The 18966-nt window shown below is 40.7% G+C and overlaps 2 long non-coding RNA genes across 2 annotated transcripts; one reads left to right on the plus strand and one right to left on the minus strand.

Annotated features, from left to right (window-relative positions):
- The first annotated feature begins 547 nt into the window (after window positions 1-547).
- Window positions 548-1200, plus strand: LOC147632036 (uncharacterized). Its single transcript, XR_015267274.1, has 3 exons — window positions 548-758; window positions 848-918; window positions 1023-1200. It is a non-coding gene; the product is annotated as an uncharacterized LOC147632036 (long non-coding RNA).
- Window positions 1201-16601: 15401 nt separating this feature from the next.
- LOC147632037 (uncharacterized) lies at window positions 16602-17464 on the minus strand. Its single transcript, XR_015267275.1, has 3 exons — window positions 17317-17464; window positions 17157-17227; window positions 16602-17070 (listed from the first exon to the last, which is right to left on the minus strand). It is a non-coding gene; the product is annotated as an uncharacterized LOC147632037 (long non-coding RNA).
- Between the last annotated feature and the right edge of the window lie 1502 nt (window positions 17465-18966).

An 18966-nucleotide genomic window follows, 5' to 3' on the forward strand; every position in this document is an offset into this window, starting at 1 on the left:
TCCCTAGTTCACTCTCAAGATCAAGGATGGTTGGTCAACCAACTCTCCATGAATAATGGTTGTGTATATCATTGTTTTTGATAAAATATTTTTTGAACCAATCAAACTAGTAAATAAATCGATCTTCATTATGAAAATATGTATTAAATGCCTGTTTTTTCTATACATATATAAAGGAGACTACTTTGCACCTTGCCACATGGCACAAAAGGATGCAAAGTAATTTCCTCCATATATATATAGTAGCAAATATATATATATATATATGTATATGTATATGTATATAAAAAGAGAGAGAAAGAATGGATTTATTGGAGGTGTATAACGTTTTGGCCCTTGCAACCAAACGAAGATGCTTGTATAACTAAAATGTATTGAAATGTATTTCTTATAATAAAGGCTATGAAAAATTGTTTCTTTATTTCTGCCGCACTAGAATTTTTAGAGTACATTAATGCACGGACCAGAACGTTCAAACTTCAAAGTCAAGCATGGATAATAGATATCCCATCTTTAATTCTTTTTAAAATCTTTCGATGACTCGCAGGCTTGAGCGGTTATATGTTAGCAGCAGGTTGCTACCCCTCCCTGCAGTGTGGGGTTGTCTTTCCAAAGGCTAGGCATGGCGTTGTCATGCGATGGTGGGCGAAGTGTTCCTTCTTGCAGAGACCTACTGGTGGTGTGGTGCTTGCTGGCGCTCATGGCCAGCCCTCACGACTTGCCCTCCGTTGCAGCTAGATTAATCATCCCTCAATCAGGTAATTAAAACCCTTCTCAGTGCTCGTGTCTAGCTTTGATTCCAATTCCAACCTTAAGACTCCGTGATCATTGTTTCGCTTGCCTGCAGATGTTGCGCTTACTACGAGGACGGGCTATTCGTCCTCCAGCAACGACAGGCTTCTTCAAGAAAGACGCTCGGTATGGAACCATAATAATCTATGCAGGTGGCTCGATGTTACTGTTTTAGTTTTTTACACGAATCTTGCAATCATCAATGGCGCTATGCTTTCTGTGTAACGCAGGCGATCAATAAGTATTCCGGTGGAAATGGGTCATTTGAATCGCCAGGATTCAATTGCTGTTGATCAGTTTGTAGGCTCATATGAGAATTGAGTGCCATGGGTGCGAGTAGCAGTGCTCACATAAGCCAGTTTGTAGCGTAAATTTCTTGGCTGAAATTGAGAAATCTCAGTTGGAATTGGATGAAATTTGTAATTTTAGTTTTAAATGTTAACATTGTTATGATTTCTAGTGATTTTCAAGTTGAAATCCCGGTTAAACCTAAGTATTGCCTTTAATTTTAAGGGTTTTAATAAACATTTTTTTCAAGCACTCGCGAGTAGTTTTGTATATATTAATATCAATCTTTTTTTTAAAGCTCCTCACAACAGGATATGATCAACCACACATGATCAACCACACAGTGTGAGGGGGGAGAGACCTGCTTAAAATATTGTGCCGTCTTTGTGGACATAGGTACTTGGTTTTGTACCGTATGAATAGGTGTAAAACTCACTCTCTCTCTCTCTCTCTCTCTCTCTCTCTCCCCACAAACTCTTGAGAAATTAATTAGTATTAATTGTTTGCATCTCCATCTTTTCATCTGAACAAACGACAAGCACCTGCCACCTCTCTCTATGTGAACAAGTGACAATCTACAAACATCTCTCTCTCTCTCTCTCTCTCTCTCTCTCTCTCCCCCATCCAACTGCATTAACTCTAGACGGGTTGTGGGTACCTAATTATGGAACTAAGGAAGTGATTTCAAATTATGAGGCTTGAGACAATTTCCATTGATTTTTGAAGAGCCTTAGAAGCATTTATGTGAATGCTAACATGAGAAAAAGTGGTTAGGCCATTCACATGGTATGTCACCTTTCTTCACGCTCTTCTGTGATATCCAAATTTGTTGTGATAATTTAATACATCCCCCCTTCCCTACATACACTCCAATTTATGTCCCCATTAAAGTTCATGAGCTTGAAGTGTCTCCCCTTCTTCTTCTCTCCTTTCCCTTCTTTTACTGTTGTCTTCTCTTTCTCTTGTCTTCTTCTTTTCTTTTCCTTCTCCTTTTTTAAAAAAAAGAATAAATGTGTGTGTGTGTGTGTGTGTGTGTGTGTGTGTAGATACATTAGCAGATATACGGTGCCATGCTTACACCATAATTTAATTACTATTTCTATTTCATCATCTAAAGAGAAAAAGCTATCCAATTATGTGGAGTTCAACAATTTGCAGATAGCATCCCACATTTCATCCTCCCTTCTCTTTCTATCTCTTCTCCGTTCTCTTTTCTTCTCATTAGGGAAAATTCAAGCTCCAAACGGGCCCTTTAAGGACTTTTTCTCTCCTTCTGGAATCCTAAAAAAGTGTAAAAATAATATTATTATACTGGGTTTCTCTCTATGTGCTACTAGGGGCAGAGACAGAGGAACACTACATTTGTCGATGTACAGTCTATTATGAGATCCGAGGGAGATATCACTGCCTCCTTCCGAGAGGGTTTTGGGCTATTACGCAGGGTCATGGAGTTTGAGGATCAGAGATGCCTAGAATTGTTCCTACTTGAGCTCAGGAGACACAGAGAGACCCTCTTGGCAGATAGGATACCGAGCCATGATGTACCTAGACAGAGGACCGCGACAGATTTCTTCGGCACCAGCACCAGCAACCCAATCCACACACCTCCTGATACCTCCTCCATTGGGCCATTAGGGCACTGACCAGGGAGTCACCACTGACAGAGTAGTCATCTTATATTGTGCTTATCGGCCACGCCCACCAAGATCCCGACCACAACATCCTCACCATCACTAGATCAGAGCCATTATTGCTCGGCATCAGAGGTGCCTACCTCGCTTCTACGACCTCTCCATTCCAGATAGTCCCATGTCGAGATACTTGATCTAAGGAGAGGGCAACACTTCAATTGATCAACATACATGGATCTACCTGATATACATTTTTCAGTATTTTCTACTCAGTATCATCTTGGAGTCTTACAATTCTGTTCTTATAACTGTAAGACAATCAGTTTATTGTACTTTTTAGTCTCATTTAGTTGTTCTCTTTGATGAGACACCAACTTCAGATGTACTCTCAGTTTTGGTCTCATAGGCCATTATGGCCTCTTAGAGACGTTAATGAAAAGATGCAAAGGAGAAGAGAGCTTGAGCTCTTGCAAGCACACACACACTCACAAAACCCTAAAAGAGAACACACAAGGTGAGAGGCTGAAAATCTTCTTCTTCTTCACACAACACTCAACACACCATATACAAAGATAAGAGTACACACGATATGAAAAGGTACTCAACCAAATACATACTAGGGTTCTCTATAGTGTGAACCCAACTAAATGAGCTGGCGCTATAACTATGCCAATCTCTAGAATGGCTGTCACACAGCGTGTCATCCCACTGGCCCCATATCACCCATGATCTCACCAACCATGCCAGTGGTATAAGTGTGGGGCGGCCTTTCCCCCAAGCGGGTCATTAGTGTCCATCGCCTCACTAGATGAGCTCGATATCTCAACACTCCCCCTCGAGCGCAACTCCATCTCATGTACACTAAGCGAAGCCTTGAATCTACGGAGCTTTTTTGTACCCAATGCTTTGGTGAAGATGTCAGCGACCTGATCCTATGTGGTGACATAAACAAGGTCAACAACTCCTACCAAAACCTTCTCTCTGACAAAATGGTAGTGGACTTCTATATGCTTCGTGGTGTGAGCATGAAAAACTGGGTTCCTGGCCAACTGTATACTACAAATGTTATCACAGAAAATGACAACTTGTCTATCCACTGATAGACCCAAATCTGCAAGTAGCTTTCTCAACCAAGCTACCTCACATGCTACCATAGCAGCACCTCTGTACTCGGCCTCTGTAGTATTGGATAGAGCAACCGTAGGCTGCTTCTTGCTGCTCCAAGTCACAGTAGCACTCCCCAAAGAAAACATGAAGCCACTAGTAGATCTTCTATCTGAGATACTACTAGCCCAATCAGCATCTGTGTACCCATGTACACATATCTCTGTCCCAGTTTCATAAAATAGTCCACAATGCAAAGTAGACCTCACATACCTCAGTATGCATCTCAATGAATCCAAATGCGGCTTTCGAGGAACCTGCATAAACTGACTCACCAACCCAACAGCATAGCTCAAATCTGGCTTGGTGATCATCATGTAGATCAAGCTTCCTACTATGTGTCTATACATAGTAGGATCCTCCAAAATCTCTCCTGAATCTGCACTCAACTTGCCATTCTGATCCAATGGCACTGAGATAGGCTTACAGCCTATCATACCATACTTGGATAACATGTCCAAGCCATACTGTCTCTTTGCAGTAATCCAATACCATGTGGTGACCTAATCACCTCAATGTGGTGACCTAATCACCTCAATGCCCAAGAAATATCTGAGCTCCCCCAGATCCTTCATCTCAAACTTCTGTCTAAGTAGCAAGATCTTTACATCAAAGATCTCTACACAATGGTCCCCCGTATGATCAGGTCATCTACATAGATGACAACAAGCACAACCCCTCTATCACTGTGTCTCACATATAGCAAGAAATCTGCATTGGCTACATGAAAGCCAATAGTGACAAGATATTCAGAAATCTTGTCAGACCATGCTCTTGATACTTGTTTTAAGCCATACAAGGCTTTCTTCAACCTGCAAACATGCTCGGGGTGACTCACATCCTCATAACCAGGTGGCTGCAACATATACACCTCTTTCTACAAATCCCCATGCAAGAATGCATTCTTTACATCCATCTGATGTAAAGACCATTGCTTTGACGCAACTACTACTATCACAACTCTTACTTTGACGCATCCATTGCTTTGACACAACCACTACTATCACAACTCTTACTTTGACGCATCCATTGCTTTGACGCAACCACCCTTTTATAGGTGGAGAGGGACTCCCTTACAAGGATTTAAGTGGTGTGAAAATGGTTTGATAAAGAGGTTGTAATTGGACCAAGTCTCAAACTGCTGCTAGGTCCAAGATGGTGGAGAAAAATTCAAAAGATATGATTACAATTTTCTTTTGAGCCAAGATTTTCAAAGAATATTTTAAATAGGTTTGGGGTGAAATCATTACAAAGTGGTGAATGTAATTGTGGGTAAGAGAATGAGTGAGGAAGATGTTTGGGTATACTGTCGAGAATTTTTGCACTCCACTATTTTGGATGTAACTTTTTTTGTGTAGCTCGGATTGAGGAGCTTCCAAAACCAAAATTGAAGTTCGTCATGTGCTCTGTAAATTTGACTTTATATCATACATAATATGTACAAAAAAGTATCATCTCCAAATTTTGAGTGGAAGATGGTCAAAAATTGAATCTAAAAATGTATACCTTGAAAAGAGTCCTTTTGGTGGGTCTCCCATGTCTCCAAGACTTTTTGCCAAGCCATCTTGGGAAGAAAAAGTGTACATATATGTATATAATATCAAATGGAATGTTGAATTATTTAGGCATAATGCTCACCTCCTCTCCTTTGGTGATGTAAAACTTGTGCATATGTAGAAAATTCCAATAAATGCCAAGTATTTGGGCCCTCTTTGTGGATTATAATACTATCCCAATTCAAAATAATTTAAGCCATTATTCCCACCCTCCTTGACTTGGATTGCCAAACCTATTCTACTAGGCTTATTACTCACCTTATATGGTGAAATCTAAAAAAAAATCCTGCATGCCTTACATATTTTTATGAAGGATAGAGAGGTGCAAGACAGCATCGGAACAAACCTGTGTACTGGCTGTGGTCTGCCCCTTGAGGTCCAACCATTCCTTGCAATGGTCAAGCTCCCTTGTGAGCATAATTATCACCTTCTGTGCTTTGCTGCTACATGCTCCCTTGGGACCGTATGTAGGGCTCCCTTCTGCAAAAAAAGCATACCTACCGCATGGTTATGCAACCTTGCAACACGACATCCAACCACACCAGAGATTGGTAAGAAACCATATTTGAATGTATGCTTGCTAGCTAGCATACAGGACATACAGTCTGCAAGCTTGATCATATTGGGAATAAAAGGTGTGCTAGTTAGCATAATGAATATGCTAATTAGCATGCCAGGTATGCTAGTTATCATACTAGATATGCATATACAGTATGATAGTTAGCATATTGCATATGCTAATTAACAAATCCAGTATACTAGTTAGCATACTAGATATGCTAGTAGGATGCTAACTAGCATATACCGTATATGCTAGTTAGCATACCCTGCATGCTAACTAGCATCCTCGTTAGCATACTCTGTATGCTAACTAGCATCCTAGTAAGCATACCCTGTATACTAACTAGCATAGCATATATGCTAGTTAGCATACCCAATACGCTAACAAGCATACCGGATATGCTAATTAGCATATCAAGTAGGCCTACTAGCATATCCAGTATGCTAACTAGCATACGGGATATGTTAACTAGCATGCTATCTAGCATACCAGATATGCTAAAAAGCGTATCCAGAATGCTAATAAACACAACGAATATGCTAGTTAGGATACTGGATACGCTAACTAGCATACAAGATACGCTAATTAGCATAACCAGTATGCTAACTAGCACACTGGATATGCTAGTTGGATGAGTGGATGCTAATTAGCATATCCAATAAGCTAGTAAGCATATTGGGTATGCTTATTAGCATACCGGAGTTAGCATATTGAATGCTTATTAGCATACCGGAGTTAGCATATTGAATGCTAGCATATTGAATGCTAATTAGCATATCCAGTATGCTAGTTAGCATATTGGATTGCTATCTGAAATGCTAATTAGCATACAGGATATGCTAATTAGCATATCCTGTATGCTAACTAGCATACTGAATATGCTAGTTAGCATACTTGATATGCTATTAAGCATGTTGGATATGCTAATTATCAATTTTTATATGCTAGTAAGCATTTTGGAGCATATTGGATTAGCTTAGAGGTTATAAGGTCTACTAGTTAGCATACTAGGTATGCTAGTTAGCATATTGGATATGCTTATTAGCATACCAGATATGCTAGCTGGAATGATAGTTAGCATACAGGATATACTAATTAGCATATCCAGTATGCTGGTTAGTATACTGGATATGCTAATTAGCATATCCTATATGCTAACTAGCATACTGGATATGCTAATTAGCATACTTGATATGCTAATTAGCATACTGGATATGCTAATTAGTATATAATGTGCTCTAGTAAGCACATAGAAGCTTTTGGGTACACTTGAATTGCTTAGAGATTATAAGGTTTACTAGTTAGCATACCTGGTATGCTTGTTAGTATACTTGATATTCTAGTTAACATATATGATTATGCTAGCTAGCATACACGGGAATGCTAATTAGCATACTGGCCTAGCTGTACACATAGTTAGCATATGAAACATACTATGTAGCATACATGACATGCTTATAAAGGGTGTAATCAAAGATTTTTTTGTTGCAGGCCTCTCAAAGCCCCTACATGATGTGGGCAGTGTGCATGACACCAAAGGTAAGGGAAAGGCTGCAACTCAGAACCCTTCGACTGAGAAGGGTGGTGAACTAGATACAATGAATGAAGGAGTAGATGTGGGATCCTAGCAAATGCAAAGTGCAAGCATGAAAACAACAGAGGAAGGCGGTGACGTGAGCAGTAAATCAGAAGAAGAAGATTTTTTTATCATGGTTCCTCATGCGCGTGCCATGCCTGCTGCAATTGACATAGTAAAAACTTCTTAGCAGACAATGGCTAGTGCCAGTGCATCAGGGGAAACATTGAAGACTAACAGCATAGAGGACCCGCAGGAAGTTGGTGATAACAGCCCTCTCGAGGGTTTTTTGCGAAAGGCTAAGGCAAAGAGAAAAGTGGGCCCGGAAGAGGTACCTGAAGAAACTGCAAGCAACGGCTATGGTTCCCCAAAGAAGATGGAGGACAAAGCTGAAAGCACCAAAGGTGAAAAGAAAGCCACCCACTCAAGAGCTTGTAAAAAACTGTGTTAAGACCTTTCCTGTTTTGCCCAGATTCTATACTGTAAGCAAGCAACTGTCACTGTTCAGTTGTTTAGCCTTTACTTAGTGTTCCCATACCTATGCCCTTCACTCTTATGGCTATGCCATTTTGAAAACCTAATGCCTCTTGTGGCTGTCATGTAATTTTTTTTATTTTCCCGGTGAAAATGTCTTTGTGTAATATAATGTTGAGCAGCAGTCCATTATAATTTTCTGCCAATCTATGAACTTCTTCACTTCGTATCACTGTTTCTTTGCAGAGGAAGAGAAACTGGCATTAATTGCCTTGCCTGATGTAAATGCTGCCATGCAATGGCAGAAATTACGAAAATGGCGAATCCGTAAAGTCAAGCAGATAAGGAGACAAAAATTGGAGATTGAAAAGCGGCTCGAACGATATTCACAGCGTGCCCGTAGAATTTTTGAGCACCTAAATTATGTTCACCTATCAGGGGAGGTTATATATGCTGAATGGTATCCTCTTCCAGACCCAATATGGGTGCCTAAGCGATTGTGTGATGAAAAAGGGCTCTTTTACTAGATCTCAACGGTCTTTTGCTGAGGGTGGTAGAGACTCGCTTCGGCGAAAAGCCCCCTGCATATGCAGATGAAATGTTTAAATACAATGTAGAGGATAAGCAGGTGTTCTTTCGGCAAGGACAGCCACATGTTTTTGGACTGGTGTCTTCAGTTCTTCAGTGTGTATATTTGGAGCACAAGCATGCATCGTAAAGTCATGAATATTTGCAGGGCTGTTTTTAAATTGCAGGTGCCAAGGATTGTCGGTTTTTTTGCGCAAGAGCACTGCAGTCCGCAACCCTGGTAGATCTTGAATAAACCTGTGTTTATGAAATATTTACCCTTGTTTTGGAAACACAATCCGGCGTACAACGCCCAAAACACACTTCTGATTGATGATAGCCTCTACAAAGTGTTTCGGAACCCAGCACAAGCTTGGCTCGTTACTCCGAAGCTAGAGGACCAGAGTGCTGAGGAGAGACAACAGTTTCTTATAGAAACTTTGAAAGATTGGCTTTTTCTTTGGCTGCAGCGGGCAGCGTATGTGGCTGACAATTTCTTTGATACAGGCTCTGATAACTTCTTTGATGCAATCATCAAACAGTTGCGAGACAAGCAGAACTTCGTCGCAAACAAAAGGAAGATGACCTAGAAGCAAAGAGAGAGGAGAAAGCTAGGCTGGAGAGGGAAAGAAAAGAAAAGGAACAGTAAAGAGGCGACCTAGAAGGAGAGAGAAAGGAAAAAGTAGAGAAAAAGGAGAAAGCAGAGAAAAAGGAGGGAGCAAAAAAGCCCGGTCACTACAAACGCCCTCTGAGGAGGCGTAAAGATTTTTGGCGGGTGTGACTCATTGTAAAATTAAACCCTGTGTAACGTTATTTGATGCTGGAAGTTAATGATGAGATAATCCTTTCAACAGTTGCCTCCTACTATTCCATTTTTATGTGTTACAGAATTATGTATTAGGTTTTTTGTTAGGTAGCACACACTATAAAGTAGCAAATATACAGTTAGCATATACTGTGGTAGTTAGCATACACTATATGCTAGTTAGCATAATCCTGTATGCTAGTTAGCACACTATATAGCAGCTAGTTAGTATACAGTTAACATATACTGTGCTTGTTAGCATACACTATATGCTAGTTAGCATATACTGTATATGCTAGTCAACATATAGTTAGCATACAGTATATGCTAACTAGCATATACTGTATGCTAGTTAGCATACGCTTTATGCTAGTTAGCACACACTATGTAGAAGCTTGCTAGTACACAATTATCATATACTGTGGTAGTTAGCATACAATATATGCTAGTTAGCATATACTGTATGCTAGTAAGCACACGCTATATAGTAGCTAGTGAGTATATAGTTAGCATATACTATGCTAGTTAGCATACCCTATATGCATACACTATATGCTAGTTGGCATATACTGTATGCTAGTTAGCATACGCTATATGCTAGTAGGCACACAATATAAATTAGGTAGTTAGTATACAGTTAACATGCACTGTGCGAGTTAGCATACAGTATATGCTAGTTAGCCTATACTATATACTAGTTAGCATACTATATATGCTAGTTAGCATACACTGTATGCTAGCTAGCACACACTTTGTAGAAGCTTGTTAGTCAGCATATACTGTATATGCTAGTCAGCATATACTGTTTGTTGCTAGTTAGCATATAGTATATGCTAACTAGCATATACTGTATGCTAGTTAGCATAGGCTTTATGCTAGTTAGCACACACTATGTAGAAGCTTGTTAGTAAACAATTATCATATACTGCGGTAGTTAGCATACACTATATGCTAGTTAGCATATACTGTATGCTAGTAAGCACACGCTATATGGTAGCTAGTGTGCATACAGTTAGCATATACTGTGCTAGTTAGCATACACTATATGCTAGTTGGCATATACTGTATGCTAGTTGGCATATACTGTATGCTAGTTAGCATACACTATATGCTAGTTGGCATATACTGTATGCTAGTTAGCATACGCTATATGCTAGTAAGCACACAATATAAATTACGTAGTTAGTATACAGTTAACATATACTGTGCGAGTTAGCATACAGTATATGCTAGCTAGCCTATACTATATACTAGTTAGCATACTTTATATGCTAGTTAGGATACACTGTATGCTAGTTAGCATACGCTTTATGCTAGCTAGCACACACTTTGTAGAAGCTTGTTAGTACACAATTAGCATATACTGTGGTAGTAGTAAGCATACACAAGATACAAAATAGAATAAAAGACCATGACGCTCATGTCAAAAACCGAATGGCATGCTGTTATAGATTGCTTCATAATCTTTGGGGGTGATTGTGTACATTTGCCTTCTCTTTTGCATGTGTTTCATGGGTATCTTGATACAACGTACAAGATTTGAAAGTATGTGAACAACAGGTTGATTGTAGTCTAGTTTGAAGGTGTATGCATCCATTTGCTTGTAATACAGTCCTTGCACGACATAAGAGCCTTTGTCAATTACATTGCTCCACTCATCAATGTAAACCTGTTTTGCCTTTTCTTTTACTGCAATGCACTTTACCAAGTAAAAGTCTACATTCTCATCATTGGTTGTAGCATCCGGATTCACTGCAAAAGTGTCACCAACACACAAAGCACTACTTAATGCATCATGGTGGCCTTCATACACGAATTTTTCATATCCAATGATCTGTCCTTCAAGGGCATCATCAGTCGGAGTGTCTTCTTCATCCTCAACTTCATCAGACAATGGCAAGGTACAAGCAGCATAGGTCCATTTATATGAACTGTGAAAGGTGCACAGGCACATGTAGTGCACAATTTTAAAGCTCTCATTCAAGCACCTTTTTAGATCCATTTGCGAAAGAAACCACTATGGTATGCGTTGGCAGGACGACTCGGTGCTAGGTTGCTTGCATGAGGTTGCCGAGGGTTGGCTCATTAAGAATTTTTAGGATAGTTGCATTCTGGTTACCCATGCACATAGAGTAACAGTGATGTCAAAGGATATGTACTCGCGGTTTCTTAGGTTCAGATATGACAAGACCCTAGAGCCAGTGAACCTTACTAACACAAAGATGAAAGGTATCCTAGAGATCCCCCCTTGAGGGAAAGAGTTACACTAGGGAGACTGATAGGGAGAGTATTGAAAGGGCAAGGAGAGAAAGAAGTTTCCTTTCAAGAATTTCATGATTCTAATGTTGAATACTTGAGGTATTTGGCCCCCTCCTTTGTTATGAGGTTGCCGGTGTCCGAAACACTCCTCAATACTTCTCTTTTAACATGGATGAGATTGATGTGTTATCCAGTATGCACAAGGAGGTAACGATAGAGTTATGAAGGCTATTTTAAGGTTTGATATGTCCATGTCCTAATCTTTAATTTAAAGTGTTATTCTTTCTCAAAATAATACGATGTGAATTATCCATGCAGCACAGCAGCCTAGTTTTATCAAATATGCCATGCGAAGTGTAAGATTCCTCCCTCCAGCTTTTGAGGTGTGCAGGTGTAAGAACCTCCCCTTCTGATCCTATAATTATTCCCCTCTCTGAAATTAAAAAAAGATCTTGTTTTACCCTGTTTTGGCCTGGAGAGAGAGAATGTCTAGAGGGAGGTAATTCAAAATTGAGATATTTTTTGATATAAAAATCCTCCTAGTGTCTAAAAGGGTTCCCCTCAAACAGAAATTCACAAAATGCCTTCTAGATCCACCTTTAAAAGATGAGCTAGTGGACCTTAAGTCCCTTCACACACACACACCCTTCTCCTCCCCTTTTACATAACCTTAGTCTCTTAATAACACACACACACACACTAGTTAGCTTCTTCTCCATCACCCCCATCTTGCAAGAACCTATGGCATTAAGATTGAGGTCCTAAGGTCAAAGGAACCCTCACCAACAAGCCTCTGCAGCCAAACCTAAGGCTCAAACACCAAACTAAAGTGGAGAGGCGACCTAAAGTCATGCAACCCCGACACTACCATCCTAAAGCTTAAGCAAGATTAGAGGGCAGTGGCAGAAGAGAAGAGACAATTTAAAGAGGAGAAGAAAAGAGAAGGGAGAAGAGAAATAAAGAAAAGATAAGGGAGAAGGAGAAGAAAAGAGAAGGGAGAAGAGAAAGAAAGAGAAGGGAGGATGAAATGTGGGATGCTATCTATGAATTGTTGAACTCCACGTAGTTGGCTAGCTTTGTCTCTTTACACGATGAAATCAAATTATGGTGTAATTATGCGTGTATTTGCTGATGTAATTACATGCACGCACACACACACACACACACACACGTGTGCACACATTTATTCTCAAAAAAAAAGGAGAAGACAAGGGAAAGAGAAGGGAAAGGAGAGAAGAAGACGAGGACTCGAGAGACACTTCAAGCTCATAAACTTTTAATTTTTTTTTGGGACCAATAGATATATATATTTATTCAACAAAAAGAAGCTTTACATCATTACATCAGATTTACCATCCTTCAAACTTTGTTAAGTAAATTGCAGACCAAAGATCGTATATCATCCTCCAATACAAGAGACTTTTCCCATGAGATCTGATACCCTTGCTAAATGTAGGGTTCAATCATGGCTTCAGTAGTGCAACCTTTAGGATATTGTATTTCCAGAACATCACCCTTCTTAGACTAGATTTTAACTACTGGTCTGGTTCAACCAAGTTCTCTATAAGCCACAAAGTTATAATCTATCTGTTTCACTTTTCTATACTATCTTCTAGTCTTTGGTCCAAATTTCACTAGCTTTGACTTTAGATTCAATCCTATGATTCCCTGAAAGCATAGAAAACAACCTATTACGCTCAGCCCAGTATGAATGAAAGTCTCACTCTCAAGAATTGGAGTCAAGTGAAAGATGTTTGGATCATCTCATCCTTATTCAGCTTATTCACACCAAGTAAATAGACCAACACATATATATACAGTTATGCATCAACCCTGTCACATCTATCCCTGTGTCAATTGCTTTTTACGAAACATTATATAGTTCCTGGTGTTCCATATCTCCCAAAGACAACAACATCTAATTATATTGAAGATAAAATCAGCATGTCCATCACTGGTTAATTAACTCCCTAATAACTAGTCCCCCCATTAGCCTTGTATCCCTGTATTATTATGGACCCATTTCCCAATTCTCGTCCAAGTACCTCTGATATAGCAAGGCAATCCCAAAAGGCATGTTTCCCATCCTCAAGAGAAGTTTTACACCTAGGGCAGCAATCACTGGTAAAATTTCTCTTTATCAACTTAGTTTCAATAGGCAAGGCTCCCATGCATACTATCCAGAGAAAGACGGGATTTTGTAGGAATTTCAATTTCCCATATTGCTTTCCATCTCTGTCTCCATTTGTTGGAGCTCCAGCTTACCCTCCAAATTTTATTGCAGTAAACTACATTTTCCTCACTCTTTCTCAATTCCTCATACAAATCCTTTATTGACCCTCTGTCCAATTAACCCCATTATACCACACCCAATCCTTTATCCAACATGGTTCATCAAAAGCTGTACAAGTCCATCCCTTTTGTACCCTCCTCCACAGCAATTGTCTAACCAACTGCCCTTCCCTAGAAGTAACTCCAAATTCCTGTTCTAACTATTTAGGTTCCTTCCATCCCATTGAGGTCACATCCCAATAGTCACATAGCCTCCTAAGTTCTATGTTATTCAAGTTTTTAGCTATTCTAGTAATTAAAAAAAACCCTGTCTATTATGGAAGATGATCCAAAGTACTGTAGGCTAAAATAGGTACGACTAGGGTCTTAACCCCAGTCCCCTATATCCCACCTATCCCTTAAGCCCATTCTCCTTCTTAGACCCTCCCACCTCATCCTTTCTTGACCCATCAAGATAGTACTTCCCCCACACCTATCCCTCTACTTCTCAACCATATTAAAATCCCCCATAAAGATACATTGACCCTGAATATTTAGGTTAGCAATCTAGTCCCACATCCCACTTCTAATTTTTAGATTATGGAAACCTTAAATATTCACTAGCCAGACTCTTTTCCCATCTATTATTATTTCCACAACCAAAATCCTACCATTAGGGTGGTTAGCAATAATATTAGGCTTCAAGCTTCTTTTACAATAATCATTACTCCTCTAAATTCCCCATTCACACCCCCATACAACACAACCCAGTCTTTAAATATATCTTTCCTAAAGGTTTTGAGCCCAAACAAGTTATGTTCTTGTATAGCCAAAATGGAGAGTCCCCACTCCTTAACTAAACTCCAAAAAGCAAAGTTTTTCCTTTTATCTTTGATTCTCTTAACATTCCATGTACAACCATTAATCTTCAATAACTTACTCATGTTAAGGTAGTTTCAGGTACCATGTCTACTTCCTCCTAGCTCCCTCTTATGATTCCCCTCATGTATCTCTTTCCAGGCTTCATCCACCTGCTACTTGAATTTTTGGATAGAAGAAGTCCCACTATCCTCCTCTCCTAACAGACTAAAAGGATTCGAGTATAACAGAGGACTTAGGCTACCTGAAGGTTTATTTCCTTGATTATCCCTAACCATCTCTTTGTTAGAGGTTTTCCTTACCTCGTCTTTAGCCTATCACAGCCTAGTTTTCCCTTTAACTTTTTTCCACACCCCCTCCCCTGAAGAATCCCCTTTATTGAATAAGATCCCTTTTCCTTTACCTTCTTCAGCATAATCCATGCATGTCTTCTTTCCATTAGCCATATTCTCTCCATCGGTTTGACCTCTCTCCTTAGCTTCACTATTTGATTTAGCCTATACCCCTCGGTGTAGCTTATTGCTATGTGCCCAAAGCCACCACATCTATAGCAAGCACCCGAAAATGGCCCAAATTTCAAGTTTAGTTATAGTTTACCCAACTTCCCAAGATTAACCTCTATAGTTTTGGGGGTTTCTACCATGGTATTCCAATAAATGTAAACATTATTAGCCTAGCGGCCTCTAGCACCTTCTTTAAGCAAGTATAACATCGGGCCAATAACAATGGTCATCTCACTTAACGTGGGTCTTAACCAAAGGGATAACCCCACTATCTCGACCCAAACAGGGAATGCCTCGAATAGACTTTTGTTTAGGTCAAAGAAAGGATCAAAAAGAATTGCATGCACCAATTTATGTTCCAAGAATAATGGTGCTTTATCAAAAAGCTTAGAGGCTCCTTGACCCTTGGTAATATAATGTTAAAGAACCCTTTTCCTAGATAAAAAACTTGAGATACCTCTCTATCATGAAAGATATCATCTTACAACCATTTACCAATATCAACTTTAGAAGGAGGCTTACCAAAGCAAAAGATGATCACACTGCATAATGAGAAAAGGTCAACTTGGCTCCTGAGCAAATCAAGAGAAACTTTTAGACATACCTTTCTATCCCTTGTTTGAGGTCTCTAGAACTGCATGATGAGTCTCTCTGCTATCACTCCAGAACATCTCTCTTTCGCTTCCTCTCTTCATCTTGAGCACGCGATCGTTTCATGCCCTCAATACCCTCCGCTCCCCAATCCCCCAACCTCCCACAGACTCCTCTAAATGTTGCATCCAGATCTTCCCCATGCATGCAGGCCATCACCGGACTGGTGTATGACATGCACCTCACATGCATGAGGTGACACCCATTCGCCCACATCAATCCAAAAACATGCGTCTTACGCATTAATGAAGACTCACCTTTACTCGACTCAACTCCCTCCATGCACCTAAGCTGTTTCTTTCTCTCAAGCTCATAAATTTTAATGGGGACATAAATTAGAGTGTAAGTAGGGAAGGGGGGATAGAGGTATTAAATTATCACAACAAATTTGGACATCACAGAAGAGAGTGAAGAAAGGTGATATATCATTCACACCTAACCACTTTTTCTCATGTTAGCATTCATGTGAGAAGAAAGGTGAAATACCATGTGAATGACCTAACCAATTTTTCTCATGTTCGCATTCATATAAATTCTTCGAAGGCTCTTCCAAAATCAATGGAAATGGTCTCAAGCCTCATAATTTGAAATCACTTCCTTAGTTCCATAACTAGGCACCCACAAGTTACACCCTGTGTAGAGTTAATGCAATTGGATGGGGAGAGAGAGATGTTTGCAAATTGTCACTTGTTCACATAGAGAGAAGTGGCAGGTGCTTGTCGTTCGTTCAGATGAAAAGATGGAGATGCAAACAATTAATACTCAGTGACTTCCTACAAGTTTACATGTTGAGAGAGAGAGAGTGTGTGTGTGTGTGTGTTACACCTGTTCATAAGGTACAAAACGAAGTACCTGTGTCTACAAAGACGGCACAATATTCCAAGCAGAGTTCTCTCTCCCCCCTCACACTGTGCAGTTGATCATATCCTGTTTGTTGTGGGGAATTTTTGAAAAAGGACTAATATTAATATATACAAAGCTACTCGCCCCATGGCACTTCAATGCTCATATGAGCCTACAAACTGATCAACAACAATTGGATCCTGGCGGTCCAGCTCCACCGGCATTGTTATTGATTCCTACGTCTCTGGCCTGCGTTACAGACAGCATGATTGCAGACTCGTGTAAATTACTAAAACAACAATATCGAGCCACCTGCATAGATTATGGTTCCATACCGAGCGTCGTTCTTGAAGAAGCCTGTCGTTGCGGGAGGACGAATAGTCCGTCCTCGTAGTAAGCGCAACATCTGCACACGAGCGAAACAATAATCACGGAGTCTTAAGGTTGGAATTGGAATCAAAGCTAGACACAAGCACTGAAAAGGGTTTTAATTACCTGATTGAGAGATGATTAATCGAGCTGCAACGGAGGGCACGACTTGAGGGCTGGCCATGAGCGCTAGCAAGCACCACACCGCCAGTAGGTCTCTGCAAGAAGGAACACTTCGCCCACCATCGTATGACAACGCCATGCCTAGAGGCTAGCGTTTGAAAGGACAACCCCGAACTGCAGGGAAGGGTGACAACCTTCTGCTAATATATCACCGCTCAAGCCTGCCAGACACTGACAGATCTTAAAAAGAATTAAAGATGGTCAACAGCATAGATATCTACGTGGGCAACACTCCATCCATGCTTCACTTTGAAGTTTGAACCTTCTAAACTGACCGGTCAGTGCATTAATGTACTCTCAAAATTCTAGTGTATTTTCAGCGGCTGAAATAAAGAAAACCTGCAACAATTTGTCATAGCCTTTATATAAGAAATACATTTCAATACATTTTAGTTATAAAGGACAGGCATTTAGTATATATTTTTTATATATAAACTAGAATTAGAGATAAGGTTGGTGGGCGAGGATCGGCTTGTGAGAGAAGAGAGATCCACTTCAGGGTTGCGGAGGATTTGCAAGAAATCGAAACGGCCCACAAGACGTCTGTGGGCGAGGATCGGCTCTCTGCTCAGCAAAGGCTCGACAAGGAAAGGGGAGCTCCATGAAATCGAAACGGCCCTCGCCCGTTAAGGTTTAGCAGTTCCCTTCTCTGTTTTTTTTTTTTCATCCCGCCTTGCGGCGTTTGTCTATTGCCTGCCTTTCAACAGCTAGCTTCCCCCCCTCGCGTGCATGGGCACCGAGTGGAGGGGTACCCCCACCTTGCTCAGAGCGCAGGGCGCTAGCTCCAGCACAGTGGCTGCTCAGGGCTCGGTTCCTGTCAAAAGCATTCAAGCTCCGGCCTACCAACAGTTCCCCCAGAGGCCTCCTGCCACGGATGCGAATCGAGATGCTTTGATGAAATACGACCAGAACCAAATAGAAGAAGGTGCACAGACAGCCAAGAAGTCTCTAGCAAAGGACGTGGTCCCCTCAGCCCTCCCTATGGTGCTTAGAGGGACTCCTTCTCTGCTCAGGGGACAAGGTGGACCCAACCCCAAGGATGGAACGGTGGCAGGAATGGTGCAAGCCTTCTCTGCGGGATACCAGACAAGGAAGCCGGTAACTCCATGGCCTCCACTCTCATACAAAGGCAAAGAGCCATGGACTGAGGAATCGATGATAGAGATGAGGAGAAGGATTGCCGAGGAAGCGGACAACGAGATAAGGGCAATTCTTGAAAAAGATAATGAGCAGAGGCTTACACAGTTCCTCCCTGATGACATCATGGAGCATGACTCCAACAACACAACCAATGCTGAATCGACCATTGCTAAGGTTAACCTCCCTTTGGATATTCTGCGGGATGTGGAAGCTGATTACTCAGCCAGATGCATTGTTGGCTTACTCTTTGGCCCCCGCCCACCTGTGGACTTTCTTAGGAAATGGATGGAAGATACCTGGAGCCCCTTGGGGGTAGAAATCGATGCAGTCCAAGTACTACCCAAAGGATACTACCTCTTCCTGCTTAAAAATAGCGCTATGGCGATCAAAATTCTGGGGGCAGGTCAATGGATGTACAGAAATGCTCCTTTCTGTTTCTTCAGGTGGACTAAG

The sequence above is a fragment of the Cibotium barometz genome, chromosome 14, assembly GCF_041138505.1.
Source record: "Cibotium barometz isolate CiBa-2024 chromosome 14, ASM4113850v1, whole genome shotgun sequence".
In the NCBI taxonomy this organism is placed as follows: domain Eukaryota; kingdom Viridiplantae; phylum Streptophyta; class Polypodiopsida; order Cyatheales; family Cibotiaceae; genus Cibotium; species Cibotium barometz.